Genomic DNA, 16581 nt, shown 5'->3' with positions numbered 1-16581 from the left:
AATGCTGAAGGGTCATAAAGCAAGAGCAGGCACCCTGTGGGCAGGAGTCCGGAAGAGATGCTGAGAAATCACGGTTTCTTTTCCCTTTAACCCCAAACTGAAGAGGCTTTCAGGCCTTGCTTACTCTCTTAGATACGGGCACCTGCTACCTCACTTTTAACACTCAGGATAAAAGTCTGTTGCGTTGACAGAGCCGGCTACATAAGTCGCCAAGAGCAGTTAAAGATAAAATTTCAGGATCTTTTATTCACGAGCATTAAATATTTCAAGATGGCAACCACATAACCTTAAAGCAAGGGACATCCATTCCTTCTGAAGTTATAACCCTATAGAAGTATCTAACCACAGGGCCTTGAGCAGTTCCGCGGGGGCGTGGAGTCTGCAATAGCATTCAACTGCAAAAATGTCACACATCAGCCTGCTTTTGTTTCTGAGGAGCAGTTAGACCTGGTAGAGAGCTACTCATCCCACAGAAGCCAGCGCTGGTTGGAAAAAGGCAGGTGGGTTCTTCCTGTAGCCCACAGCCTCATGCACTGCAATGTCACAGGGAAGCAAGGGAAAGGGGAGCCTCAGAGCTGCAGTTCGAACAAACAGAAAGGGTAAAGCGGAGTTTGCCATTGTCATTGTTCTTTGTAGGAGGATGGGAAAACTGAGACGGAAAGAAAACTGGGGCAAAGCGCTATGTATGCAAAGAGAAATATTCCATCATATTTTCTCCCGAAGCCTTAAAGATTTGCAGTTTTACAAACACAGGCACTGAAATCTTTAAAAACTGTTTCTTAAAATTTTATTTACATGGATGAGTGTTTTACCTGAATCTGTCAGTTCACTGGAGTGACTGATGCCTGAGGAGGGCGTTGGAGCTTCTGGAACTGAGCTTACAGACAATGGCGAGCCGCTATGTGCATTCTCTGGAAGAACAAGGAATGCTCTTAACTGTTGAGCCATCTCTTCGGTCCCAGCACTGAATTCTTTATGAACATGATTGCATAACGAGGCAGAGTCATTCAGAGCTCTGTGTTTAATAATCAAACAGCCCTGTGTGAAAGTCTACAGCAGAATTCAAATCTGTTCCTGAATAGAAGCCTGCTTGACCGCCACCCTGGCAGCAACTCTCTAATGTCAAGAAAGGGCTGAGAGCCATTCTGCCCTGCCCAGAGGCTTTCACACACACACACACACACACAAACACACACACACACACACCACCACCACCACCACCACCACCACCACCACCACAACCACAACCACCACCGCTGCTGCCTCTAGCAGCAGCAAATGGAATAGCAGGGATCTCAGAAGTTCTTGTTCCTCTATACACCTGCTTTCACCCAATTCTCACTTTCCCTTTCTGTTGCTGGAATCCTGAGCATCTCCAAACACGACCCTTAGTGCCCCCTTAGGAAAGTGTGGGGAACGACAGTCATGTCTTTGACATGGGACCCTCAGAGAACTTTGTACGTATTTAGAACGACAGAATCTGACAAGATTCCTGATAGAGGGGTACCCCTCTTCCTTCAAGTCTCTGCAGGGCTGAACAGAGAATTCATAGACCAGGCATCTCCTTACTGCTCTCCCTCATGTTTCCCAAGAGATTACGGTAAACATTCTCTGTCAGGGTCTGGCATCCCCAGAGATGTGGTCCAGCCATAGAAATCAGCTTGTATCACACTGCCAGCTCCAGTCTCCTCAGCATGACGATTTTTGAAAACTATTTTTAAAGATTAAATATCCAGAAAAAAAATTGAAAAAGAAAGTATGATATGAATGCAAATGAGCATGCTGAGAATTGGAAGAAAAAACATTCCATCTATTTGATGTATAGATGTGAAGACATGCCAGTGAAGCGAATGTATACATGGTAGTTATGTAAATACACACATATATATAACTGTATGTAAAATAATAATTTTTCATTCTATGTATTTGTTTATATAGGCAAGTTTAATTTATATCTGTTAAATACACACGTATACTTGTCTATACTTTTTTTAAATCACCCGCTAGAAGTTAACCAATCTATTTCTGAATTATATTACTTCTTCAACTTAACCACCAACAAAGTAAATATGTAAATCTGGTTCCAGTATCAACCCCCCAAAAAACTTGTGACTGACCACATACTTGGGGCTCACGTGACTAAGGCCTCGGAGTACTAGATGTGTGTCGGCACTTTGGAGTGCCTGTTCTGGTCAGTGTCTCTGTGCACACTGTTTGGAGCAGATTCCGGCATCCTCCGTGTTGAGGATACATAGTCCTGTTGCATTGGCTCTCTGATAGAATCATTCTGACGCACTCTATCCTATAGTTAATGGTCAGTTAGTATCAGATCAATAATGAACACACTACAAATTCAGTGTCAACCCAGAACTGAATTCCACTGAAAGAGAATTTGGGGATTGAATAAAAGAATCTGTTTGAAAATCTGTTCAAGTGAAAAATACTATAGATTGTGAACCGAGGAGATGTTGTAGGTAGTGTGCATTATAATGAAGTTTTCTGAGTGGCTATCAGGAACTATGTAATCCCCAAGGAATGGTAATACAGGGGGCTGATTTATCCTTGGTGTAGGCGTTTGGGAGTGAATAAGCATGCATAGATGAAAGAAAGGTAATTTGCATAAGGAACACACTATCAAGATGCTGTAATTGGCAGAATAGCTCAAGCAGCAGCAACCTGCCAGAGGCAGGGCTATTAGTGTGAAAGACTGTTAATGTGACTGTCATTCCATGCACATTAGATGCACTCTAAAGCGCAACTGGCTTGACTAGCTCCCAGAACAAGGCTATTATGTTTGGAATTGGAAATGTCCCCCAGAGACTCCTGCTTTGAACACTGTGTCCACAACTTGCAGTGCTATGGAACCTCTGGGAAGTGGGGTCTGCCTGGAGGATGAGTCACTTGAGGTGGGCCTTTATAGTTTATACGTATCCCTCTTTCCCTCCTAGCCCTTTCTGCTTGCTGGGACACTGCCATATGGATAAATCTCTGCATGCTCTTGCCACCGCTGATCTTCCCCTTTATCTTGCACTCCCTGGCATTATGAGATACGTCTCTCTCAACTCGTGACTCCAAATAACTCTTTCCTCCCATACATTATTTAGGTCAAGTATTTTGTCACGTTGAGGATAAAAGTAAATATTGGTATTTATGAGTCTATAGAGGTTAGCCTGGAGTTATTAAATTAAGAAACATTCAAATCCACCATTCTTCCCTTTGAGATGATATTTCATCCAATTTGCAGCTTTCCAAAGCTGAACAGCCTTGCCGCAAAAATAGCTGAGCATCCATCCTCAAATTCTAAGAAGTTGTTGTCACCTCCTGATGTGTTTTCCACTGTTGCTGTCATTGATTGTTCGTGAGTCATGGCATAAAATAGGATGGAGAATTATTCTACAGATGGGCTTGGAAACTCATCTGTCTGCTGGGTTCTAAATGAAGATGGGTCAGACGAGGTAAAGGGGGAGGAGAGGGGAAAGTACTCTACATGAAAAAATCAACTGCCCCTTACAGCTTCTCCATTCCCTGTTGGTTCTTTAGCCCAAGTTGGCCAGTGCAGCTGAACGCTTTAGTGACCCAAAAAGTCCTGATCTCATTTTCATGATATAGCACATCAAGGTTATTAGGCATCCCATAGCACTTCTCTGTGCACTTTAATACAGAACTTGCCAATTCCGTTTGACAAAGAAAGGCTGTGTCTTTGTACAGCAGCTAGGCATACACAAAGAAGTTGCTCTTAGAACCTCTGATGGTCAATCTCCATTGTCAGCTTCACTGGATTTGAAATCACCTAGGAGACACACCACTACTAATGTGTGTAATAGCATTTTTAGTGAGATGTAATAAGGAGAGAGGCCCACTCTGAATGTGGAGGCCAACATCCCATGGGTTGGACTCCTGTATTGAATAATGATGTGGGAGAGTTCATCCTTATCACTACAGAATAAAACTGGTGATCTCCTTTCTTGGACTCCTCATTGCTGCCATAGGAGGAACCACCCCCACCACCATGAGTTCCTCACCATGATGGACACTCTTCCTTCTTCACTTACGTGGCTTTAAGTCAGGTGTTTGAGCACAGTGATGAGAAAAGCAATCCACATGCTGTTAAAATCAGCTCAGGCTGCTAAAGAAAACTTAAACTGGGTGACTTCAACAATAAAGAAAGATTTTTCACAGTTCTGAGGCTGGAGCTTCAAGTTTATGGCCAGTTTCTTGATGAACGCCTTCATCTTCATTCACAGATAGTGAGTATTTGGGCCTCTTCTCATTCAGACAGTAGTTCTATTAATTAATCCATTAATGAGGTCTACCTGCATGACTCAGTTCCCTGTCTTAATGACGTTGTCTGCTAATACTATTCCATTGAAGCTTGGAGCTTCAATAGAAGAATTTTGGAGCAGGAGAAACATAAGCATTCATTCCATAATGGGGCATATTTATAAGACAAGCTTTCAAGCTCTCTCCCCACTCCTCCCCAACCCCTGGGCCGGCCCAGATTGGAGGTTCCTTCTGGGCAACAAGATGTTTACAAGATTTAGGAAGTTCATGAAATTTACAAGTGTTTTGAGGTTCTTCCCACAGGGAATAAAAAAGTAAACAATTGCTAGGGGTTAGGAGAGGGCATGGTGGTGGAATTGCCGCCTGTCTATGGGGCAGGTAACGATAATGAAGCTTTCATTGTCCTTGACAGTGCAAGGGGTGCTTCCTGGCAATGAAGCTGCTGAGTTACCAGTGGTCCTTTACATCAGTTTTCATGCATCCTTTTGCAGAGAGCTCAAATGCATTTTCTGGACACTCTAAACCAAGTATACTAGTCATAGGTCATTGCCAAAACTGTATGGGACCCACATGGGAGAAGGATGTTCTAAATTTTATATATTTCAAAAAATAGAAAATTCTTAGTGTTTCATATGGCGTATTTTAGCCAACAAAAAAAAATCACCATTATAGTTCAGACTAAGTTCGGAGTCCTTGTTTATGAAGGGATACAGAGTGCCAGGTAGATAGATCAGAACCAGAAGTTCTCCACCTGTGGGTCCCAACCCCTTTGAGAAATTGAAGGACCCTTTCTTAGGGGTCTCATGTCTTATATATTGCCTATAAGATATTTACATTGTAATTCATAACAGTGGCAAAATTACAGTTATAGAGTAGCAATAAAATAATTTTATGGTTGGGGTTACCACACCATGAGGAACTTCATTAAAAGGTCACAGCATTAGGAAGGCCTAGAAACACTAACTTAAATGCATATCACCCTGATGTCATTGTTCACCAATACAGATATCTGTGGGTCATATATTAAAAACTTAAAAAGCCAAGAAGCCTTTGGAGATGTGATATAGTTTGTAAATATGGACTAAGTATGTGCCAAGATTTTAGTAAGAATGTTTAAGAGTAGTAATGAGTGTGTTTTTCTCTAAATTTAAAATAGGAAGAGCCAAGACTGTAAGAATTGTTTTTAACTTCTGAAGTGAATCATAACTAATAAAACTTCTCTGATGCAAAATCTACTAATACTTTATCACATGTCTGATGTCTCTCAAAGAATACTTAAGTCATGGTATCTACTGTGTCCATCAGATTTTCTGTAGGACTGCTCTCAGAAAGTGAAAGAAGGTAAAAAACTTCAGTATCAAACAAAAGTATCTGGCTGTTGTTTTCACAAAATCACAGTTACCTGAAGCCTGAAGAGAGGGACATGGCTCTTTTCACAGAAATTGAGTTGACGTTAGTCAGCTTGTACCCACATGTTGAGTGAAGAAAGTATCATAATGAAACCAGATGTGATGACTGAGCTTTCAAAAACACCCAGGGGAGCTGGATGGGAGGTAGGAAAGTGTCTGGGAGATGTTCAAGACACGGCTGGAAGAGTTTAGCTCCCCTGAACAACTTTTCAGGACCCTGAATACTTGTCCCAGGAATAGTCATTCAGTTTTTGAATAGAACAATTTGCAACAATACTAAAAGGAGATGAGACTGAGTCACCCTGATAAAGCACTTACCTTGAAAAGAGTCTTGGTTTCTTCAGTGAAGGAGTTGATTTCCGTGTTCTGAGAAAACACGGATATGGTGGTCACACTAGGATCAGGCCTAATGCCCAACTTCTTGAACCACTTCTGTTACTGAACAAAGGTTTTTCTGATATTTGTTAAAATGGTAAGGAAGGCTTTATTTATGGATTTGTGTCAAGACTCCACGTGAGACTCAAGAATCCTCTCAACCCTGAACAACAACAACAAAAAAATGGAAGTTCACAGCTGAAAAGTAGGTGGGGGCATAAATAAGGGATATTTTAGTGGGAAAGTCACTAAGGGCAAACATGAAGGGCTAAGAGCTTTCCTATGTTCACATCAACTTTGTAAAACATCAAACATCGGGGCAAATCCTCTCTACTAACATGGCAGGCTTCTTGCTAAATCTGGATCCTACAAGAGCTGATACCAATGCTCATTAGGGGGCTGACTCTCTGGCTCATAGAGAATCTTTGACAGGATAAACCCTGGGACCGTTTTACCAGTCTCACAGCACTGTGGTGGCAGGTGCCATCTGTGAGTGCAGCCTAAAAACTGTTCAGTCATATTCTCTCGCAAATAGATTCTGTGCTCAGATGTTGCCCTTGAGGTCTGGTTCATGTTTTTTTTGAGGGCTCATTCTACATGGCAGGAATCCTAGGATATTATATAGCATGGATTCATTCAAAGTGCACAGAGATGAAAGCAATACTGTGTGTACTTAGAACTTTTGCCTTCCAGTCAGAATTTGAGTGGAACAGGGCAAGGTGCAAGCCACTCCAGCCCCATTTTTTAGCGTTCTGCTTTGTCTTGGGTGTCCACTACTAAAATAATTATCCAGAGACATTTCTGGGAGTTTCTATACATATACCTCTATTAGCACCTTGGATGTACTTTAGCAAATTCCAAAGCACAGGATTGAAATCAGCTTTAACAATTAAGATACTTTCTGCAAATAACAGAAAGTAGGAAACAAGTTGTCTTAAGAAATAACGAAACTGCTTAGGATGTGTAAGATAGAGTGTGGTGGCTATCTCTCCAGGGATACTCTAAAAGTTTGCGGAATTGTGTGGTGTTTGTTGCTTTTCTCCTCCCTCTGGTCAATACACCAGACAGAAGCAACCTACAACAGAAAGCATTTGGGCAAGGGAGTTCAAAGAATTCAATCTGATTTTGCATGGCTTTGCACACTTCGGAGGAAGAAAATAGCTATTGGAGGTGTGTGCCTGAGGAGAGTTCTTATTTCATGCAAGTCAGAAAGTGGGAGAAAAAAGAATGATGGTGTTCTTCTGGTGTTATTCCTTCCTGCACAACAGAACCCCTTTTCATCGGATAGTGCTGACCAATTGCAGGCAGAGTCCTCCTTCTAATCCTTTCTAGAAAGACCACACTGAAAGAGAGAGATATGCCCCCTCCCTTGCCAAAGATATAAATTTAGTCATACAAAATAATATTTGCCTGCATTTTTACTCTTTTTCTCTTAATATTTATATCACTCTGTTCTTTTCATGGCTTCAAAACAAATTCCAGTACAAAGGTAAGTGTGTGTTTCCATTCACACCAGGGATCAGAGACATCAAATGTGTGATCTCTCCAGAAGCTCTGCTGCTATAAATCACATGCTTTATGCCACTGTACCACTCACTGTCATTGTTAGGATGGCTTGACTGCCAAATCTACCTCTGACTGGAGCCATGGACGGGGTAGATTTTGATGACAGCATTCTGTTGTGCAGGAAGGAATAAGATGACACCAAAAAATGGTAGTAGATAGAATCCTTGCCTCTCTTCCTTCCCTCCAGAATTGAAAAACTGAAACCATATATTCATAGCTGCAGTTATCAAAGAATCACTTGCTAAGGACACTAGTAGTACAAAGTCTTTCAAAGAAGAATGATTCATCTGATATGGAAGAAAAACAGAGGAGTAAAGACTCTGACATGACTGACTAATTACAGTCATAAGAATTTCAGTGACAGGGCTTGGAAGATGGCTCAATCTGGATAATATTTGCCATTCAAGCATGAGAATCTGAATTTTATCCCAAGCGCCTACACAAAATGCCTGGGTTCCTGTATTTTCTATACTGGGGAGACAGAGATAGATGGATCCCTGAGGTTTGCTAACTACCCAAGTCTAGCTACATCAGTGAGTTCCAGGTTCATTGAGAAATCCCATCTTGAAAAGCAAGATGGAATAGAAGAAGGCACATGCTATTAACCTCTGACTTACACAGACACATGTACATCTGTGTCTGCGTACCTACCACATACATTCGAACACCTCCCCATTCCATCCACACACATGTCTGTGCCTTCCACATACTCTGGGAATTACCTACATGAGCAGATAGCACAGCAACCATCAGTTTCTAAATGTCAAAGGTATTTCCTAAAACTTCCCTTTCCAAGCCTTTCCATTCATTCTCCAAATAGCTCCTTCTTGGTGCCAAATTAACATACCATACATGTGTGTGTGTGTGTGTATGTTTATGTATATGTGTGTGTAGAATATTATCCACTTTCATGACCCCTATCTTACTGAAAATTCAGAATTCACCATGCCTAGGACAATAAAGCTAGTAAGACAAGCACTGCTAGGTGACTCCAGAGAAGGTCTTCCAGGAAGGAAAGTAGTATTTCTGGTCTTTTCTACTCTCTTTCGCAATAATTCAGCTCAGTTTTAATGCATAGCTACTTTGTCAACATTTCATGGGTTGACCCAAGAAATACATTTGTGTATATACAACAGAAATCTCATCATTTGGTGACCGAAAGTCCTTAACCACAGGACATTTATACTTTAAAGCATTGTAAGAACTACACAAGGTCTATTCATTAAGGCCCTTCACACATGTGTTTTAAAGAGCTGAAAAGAAAAGTACAGTTAAAAATAAAATGTGACATTGTCTGTGGAAATAAAGATAGAGTTGAATAATGCTCAATGATGTCCAAAGAAAAGTACATCCCTCTACCTGAGGGTTTGCTGACAGGATTAGGAGTTAACCAGATGATCAGATTTAACATTTGGCAAAATATATCAAACATCTTAAATATGTTTTGTTTTTTGACTCAGTAATTTGAATTCTGGGACCTAGCCTCAGGAAATAAGTCCAATTTTAAGCAGCCATATGCCTTTGCTATATCCAGCACAGTGTTTGTTATCATACTCCAAACTGATAAACAACAAACTCTTCAGCACAAACAACTTCAGCTAAATAAAATTATGACTGAGTGTATCAACTCAACATCTTACACTCCTTGAAATTATAGTTATAAATATTAGCAATTAGAATGTTTGCCTTGTTCTAAGAAGTACAAAACCATTTAAATGTAGAATTCAATTATAGTCATATAAGCTATTTAAAGATCAGCAAATTCATTTCCAGGCATCAGCTGTCTTCTTCAGTTGGGCATGAATACCTGCTTGTGCACTCAGAGATGAGAGAAACAATCACCCTACCTCTCGCTCTACTGATAAAGGCATCCACCTTCTCAGATTAAGGTGCACCTACATTATAATCCCACAAACTATCTAGTTATGGTTTTTTCATTGACAAAGCAAGTGACACATTTCACCTATGCACTGGATGATGATGCTAAGGAGTTCATAGCAACATTCATGTACTGATACAGAACATCACCTCTTACCAACCCTCATCCCTATGTGATACCACCCTAACAGACAGGTTGTATCTGTCCAGATAGTTTTAGTTATTCTTCACAACAACTGAAAAGCATTTAACATACAGCAACGTCTTCCCAGAGACCAGCAAACAAAAACATTTTCATTGCAAGGGTGGAAAACTTTCCCTTGCTTAGGAAATGAGAGGAACTGCACATTTCAGCTGTTGTTTTCTACTTTTGAGCAGTCAGGGTTCCCTGCCCTGTGGGAAGTCCAAGGTCCTCCCCCATCCATCCAGGTCTAGGAAGGTGAGCATCCAAAAAGACTATGTTCCCACAAAGCCAGCACATGGAGTAGAATCAAAACCCAGTGCCATTGTCTTTGGCTTCTCAGTCAGCCTGCCATGTAAGCCACGTTCAGAGAGTCTGGTTTGATCACATGCTCCATCAGACCCAGTCCAGCTGGCCTTGGTGAGTTCCCATTAGATCGGCCCCACCATCACAGTGGGTGGGTGCACCCCTCGTGGACCTGACTTCCTTGCTCATGTTTTTTCTCCTTCTGCTCCTCATTTGGACCTTGGGAGCTCAGTCCACTGCTCCAATTTGGGTCTCTGTCTCTATCTCCATCCATCACCAGATGAAGGTTCTATGGTGGTATGCAAGATATTCATCAGAGTGGCTATAGTATAGGGCCAGTTCAGGAGCCCTCTCCTCACCTGCTCAAGGAACAAGCTGGGGACATCTCCTTGGACACCTGGGAACCCCTCTAGAATCCGGTCTCTTGCCAACCCTTAAATGGCTCCCTTAATTAAGATATATACTTCCCTGCTCCCATATCCACTCCTCCTCCAACTCAACTGTCCCATTCCCCCAAGTTCTCCCCATCCTCCCCTTCTTACTTCTTTCTCCCCATCTTTCCTTACCCCCAAGCTCTCCATTTTTGCCTGGAAATCTTGTCTACTTCTAATATCCAGAAGGATAACTACATGTTTTTTTAGGGGGGGGGTTCACCTTCATATTTAGCTTCTTTAGGATCATGAATTATAGACTCAATGTCCTTCATTTATGGCTAGAATCCACTAATGAGTGAGTACATACCATATACATCTTTTGGAGTCTGGGTTACCTCACTCAGGATAGTGTTCTCTATTTCCATCCATTTATCAAGGAAGTGAAAGATCTATTTGACAAGAACTTTAAGGAATTGAAGAAAGAAATTGAAGACGATACCAGAAAATGGAAAGACCTCCCATGTTCTTGGATGGGTAGGATCAACATAGTAAAAATGACAATTCTACCAAAAGCAATCTATAAGTTAAATGCAATCCCCATTAAAATCCCAACAAAATTCTTCACAGACCTTGAGAGAACAATAATCAACTTTATATGGAAAAACAAAAAACCTAGGATAGCCAAAACAATCTTATACAATAAAGGAACTTCTGGAGGCGTTACCATCCCTGACTTCAAACTCTATTACAGAGCTACAGTAATGAAAACAGCTTGGTACTGGCATAAAAACAGAGAAGTTGACCAATGGAATCAAATAGAAGACCCGGATATTAACCCACAAACCTATGAACACCTGATTTTTTACATAGGAGCTAAAAGTATACAATGGAAGGAAGAAAGCATCTTCAACAAATGGTGCTGGCAGAACTGGTTGTCAACCTGTTAGAAGAATGAAAATACTTCCATATCTATCACCATGCACAAAACTCAAGTGCAAATGGATTAAAGATCTCAATATCAATCTGAACACACTGAACCTGATAGAAGAGAAAGTGGGAAATAGTCTACAATATATGGGCCCAGGAGACCACTTCCTACATATAACCCCAGCTACACAGACAATAAAGGCAACATTGAATAAATCAGACCTCCTAAAACTGAAAAGCTTCTGTAAAGCAAAGGACACTGTCATTAAGACAAAAAAGGCAACCTACTGATTGGGAGATCTTCACCAACCCTGTAACAGACAAAGGTCTGATCTCCAAAATATATAAAGAACTCAAGAAACTAGACTTCAAAATGCTAATTAACCCAATTAAAAATGGGGTACTGATCTGAACAGAGAATTCTCAACTGAAGAAGTTCAAATGGACAGAAGACACTTAAGGACATGCTCAACCTCCTTAGTGATCAGGGATATGCAAATCAAAACAACTTTGAGATACCATCTTACACCTGTCAGAATAGCTAAAATCAAAAATACCAATGATAGCCTTTGCTAGAGAGGATGTGGAGTAAGGGGAACACTCATCCATTGCTGGTGAGAATGCAAACTTGTGCAACCACTTTGGAAATCAGTGTGGTGGTTTCTCAAGAAATTCGGGATCAACCTACCTCAGGATCCAGCAATACCACTCCTGGGAATATACCGAACAGATGCCCTACCATACTACAAAAGCATTTGTTCAACTATGTTCATAGCAGCATTATTTGTAATAGCCAGAACCTGGAAACACTCTGACGCCCCTCAATGAAAAAATGGATAAAGAAAGTGTGGAATATATACGCATTAGAGTACTACTCAGTGGTAAAAAAAAAAAATGACATCTTGAATTTTGCATGCAAATGGATGGAAATAGAGAATTTTATATATTTCCTTTCTACCTTTTGTTATTGACCTACTTACTGTCATCATAGAACATTACCTAGTTCTCTACACACATCCAGTTTTTACTCTATTCACTCGTACTGAATTAGGCAATAAATGTACATCAGCATAACTTCTGAAATCTTTTGCTTATCCAGACTCTCTGGACTCCAGAGAGATCTGGCAACACTGAGATGTTACTGTTAACTTATGATGCCAGAGAAAAATGTGATTGTGACAAAAATCTTAGAATATGCCCAAGATGATGCAATGGAAGCTTGAGAACTGGTGTTCAATAAGGTTTAATAAATATATCTGTGGCAAATAAACACCCACAGGAGGAGGAGAAAAAGAACTTTGACACTTCATATCATAGATAATTATATTATACTTAGACTTTTCAGATAATCATAGACCTAAAATAGGATGTACTGATAAAAACATAATAACTTTGTCACTTTGACTTGGGTGAAGATTCCTTAACCAGCAAAGCGGAAATAAAATGATCATGTAGGATTCTCAAAGAGAGATGGCTAAGCAAGCATTGGTTTTAGGGGTAAATGTCACTCCACTCTTAATCCACTGAGGCAGTTAAACCACTTGGCCTGTGTTGAACTCAATGAGGTGGAGTGTTTGAACTTTCTGAAGACAGGGTGTCACATACAAAGGATAGGGGGTATTTTGCAAAGTGAAATATGTTTTTCAAAGTGAACATTGGAATAATAAGAGAGGACAATGATACTGTTCTGTATCTCCTACAAACTACTTTACCTGAAACAAGGTCTACCAGGAAAGAGCAAAGGAGTCTGGAAATAAAAAGAGTGCCCTTTCTGATGAGATTATCCCCAGTGAAGAATCCTAGTAAACTGGAAAGCTAACCAGGAGAGTTTTCAGAAAGCAAAAGTTGCCATAAACCATTCCTTCAAATTTAACACTGAAATCTAGTTAAGAGGAAATTGAAAAGAGAAAAGCATTGTAGGTACTATGTTTATTTGCTAGTTTGGAGACAAATGCATCAAAACCCTCTTTTCCTCTTAGCAAGTATTGTTCCACACACAGAATGACTTGATTCTCAGTTCATGTAGAAACGATGTCCGGGAAGATTGCAGAGCAAATGTCACATCTTAAGACAGTAAACATCCTGTGATACAAATGTCCTTTATTCTCATGCTCACAAGCTTGTCAAAATTTTCTTTCATTAAAAGTAATTATCTCTTTGTAAAAACTGTATGGTTTAGAAGAAAGTTTGCCTTGGACAATCTGTTTAATATTGTTCCTGTGGAGGTCCTATCTTGGGTCCTGACATTCTTATTATGCCACGTGGATTGAGTTTGATACTGAATGACAATATCAAGCATTATTTGAAATGTAACTTGATGAAAGACAATCATCAGATCACTCACTGACCGATACATCAGTTGATTTCTTAATCCATGCTGTAGGAAGTCGATTTTTTCCTTTCTGCTAACCTCACTATTTCTTTTTTTTTCCTCATTTTTTTATTCAAGATTTCCATCTCCTCCCCTTCTCCTCTCCCTCCCTCCCCTCCCCTCCATCCACACCCCCACTCCACCCCTCTCCAAAGACAAAGAGCCATCAGGGTTCCCTTCACCATGTTCAGTCCAAGGTCCTCCCAGCTCCCCCTAAGTCCAGGAAGGTGAGCAACCAAACTGACAAGGCTCACAGTGAGCCCGTCCATGCTGTAGAGTTCATGTTCATTGCCATTGTCCTTGGTTTCTCAGTCCTCCTCCACCGTCAGCCACATTCAGAGAGTCCGGTTTGGTCCCCTGTTCCATGCACTGTGATTTGTATGATATAAAAAAGTGCCTGTTTCCAGTGATCAATAGAATGTTGGACCAAGGGTAATGAGCAGTTTTAGCAGTGGCTTTCGTCTCCACAGGGAGATGAGTCTGATAAACCTACACTCCCTTGACACATTGCAGCTGGCTTCTGGGAAAATTACATGTGATCACACAGGATTCATTTTTCCAGTCTCCTTCTTTAAACACAAAACTGGGTTAAGGATGGAGATAGAGACAGAGCCCCGTATTGGAGCACTGGACTGAGCTCCCAAGGTCCAAATGAGGTGCAGAAGGAGGGAGAACATGAGCAAGGAAGTCAGGACCGCGAGGGGTGCACCTACCCACTGAGACGGTGGGGCTGATCTAATGGGAGCTCATCAAGGCCAGCTGGACTGAGACTGAAAAAGCATGGGATAAAACTGGACTCCTTGAACATGGCGGACAACGTGGACTGCTGAGAAGCCAAGGACAATGGCACTGGGTTTTGATGCTACTGCATGTACTGGCTTTGGAGGGGCCTAGACTGTTTGGATGCTCACCTTCCTAGATCTGGATGGAGAAGGGAGGACTGTGGACTTTCCACAGGCAGGGAACCCTTACTGCTCTTCGGACTGGAGAGGGAGGGGGAGGAGGCGGAAATTTTTAATATAATAATAATAATAATAATAATAATAATAATAATAAAGTGGATATTGCTAGAGCAACCAGTTCTGTGACTACTAAGAAGAAAGAAAACTTGGCAAGGAAGTTTTCATTGGAAAAATCGGGTGGTATGAACAGGTTTGTACAGGAAACACCTACTGTTTTCCTTGTAATAATCTATGAACAATGCATTATGAAATCAAATATTTTGCTTCCTTACATTTGAGTTCATATGTCATATTAATATTCATGAAACTGTTAACTACTCACTAGTTTTAATTAACTATTGAACATCTGATGAGTTACATTAAAATAATGAGGCCTCACAAGAATAGGCACTATGTAGGAATTATGGTGCAGACTGCATTCTTTCAGACAAAGCCTGACTAAGTGTCAGTACTAAGATGATTAATGAGTGCAAACCCTGAACATCAATCAATAAACTGTAGCCCTGAGAGAATTTCTATTAGCACACGATTCCCATGTTTCTTCATGTGTCAGGAATGGAGGCCTAAGTACAACGTCACGATATATAAACCATTCCCCTGCTTCAAAATCTCCTTTGCTATTCATCCTGCACCAGTCAGATGTGGGCTTCCTTGCCCGCCACTTATTTACCCAGCCATTCCACCAGTCATTGTTCCTTCTCTGCCTGTTCTCTCCTCACAGCCATTCTGAGCTCTACAATGTCCTTTAAACACCCCCAGCTCATGCCTGATTTATGGCCTATGAGTCTCTTCTGTTCTTGGAATGCTTTTAAGCCATGTTAGCTAACTGACCACTTCCCATAGTCCTCTGGCCAAGTTTTGCTTTATCTGAAAGCCATCCTTGATCTTTGAGTATGTATGCATAATCAGGGCTGAATTCCTGTGTCTCTAAAACTCACATGTTGAAATCCATCAAGGTAATAAGGTTTTGATGAGGTCATGAGAATATCAGCTGAGGTTAATGCCCTTACAGGAAGAGGACCTTTTGTTCACCCTAAGATGACACAGTAAGAAAGACCTTCAACATCCTGCCTTCATTAGTACCCAGTCCTACTGGCACCCACATTTCAAATTTCTAGTCTCCAGAATAGGTAAATAAATGGCTATTGTTTTCTGTGTGTGTCTTTCTGTCTCTGTCTGTCTGTCAGTCTCTGTCTCTCTGTCTCTGTCTCTGTCTCTGTCTCTCTCTCTCTCTCTCTCTCTCTCTCTCTCTCTCTCTCTCTGTGTGTGTGTGTGTGTTTATTTTTTCCTTGACTGCTGTGCGAACCTTTTCAGCCAATGGCCTTTAAGATACCAGTCCACTTTGGGTGTGGTCTCATGATGCAGATGGAAAACTTGCCCAGACCTCTTCCTTTCTGGATTCAGTTCCAGTTTCCAACAGATGCAGAGCAATACAGATAGGTACTCTTTCTGTGAATTTATCTACAGAAAAAAAAATCCTTTGTTATACTCCATTTCAGGCTATTGTGGAACTCTTTTTATTTTGTAGGCCAACAAATTGGCATCCACTCACTGTCTGGGGCATGGATCCACATAAGACCTAAAAAAATCTTAAGAAAAAAAGAGGGTTTCCAGACCCACAAAAATAGCTGCAAAATGCAGCTTTTTAGTAGCTGCATTTTTTCAAATAGACTCTGTTTGATGGTTGCGCTCAATGGCGCAGCTTCTTTACAAGTCAGCTTCCTGGTTCGTGATGGCATCACGGGATGGAACTGGCTCTTTCACAAGGTCCTATTATGGAGCATGTAAATGGGATTTATGAGTAGAGTACTACAAGTTGCTGAATGGCAACATAGACCCACTGCATCCTTGGAGGCTAGAGCAGTGAGCATGGCTCACAGAGCTGGTGGTGCACATACTTCTGCTGTGTTGGACTGGGTAGAACCAAAAGGCATAGTAGCCTTAGTCCTAG

This window comes from Arvicola amphibius, chromosome 8, assembly GCF_903992535.2.
Source record: "Arvicola amphibius chromosome 8, mArvAmp1.2, whole genome shotgun sequence".
Classification (NCBI taxonomy): Eukaryota; Metazoa; Chordata; class Mammalia; order Rodentia; family Cricetidae; genus Arvicola; species Arvicola amphibius.
Note: the sequence above shows the minus strand (reverse complement) of the source record.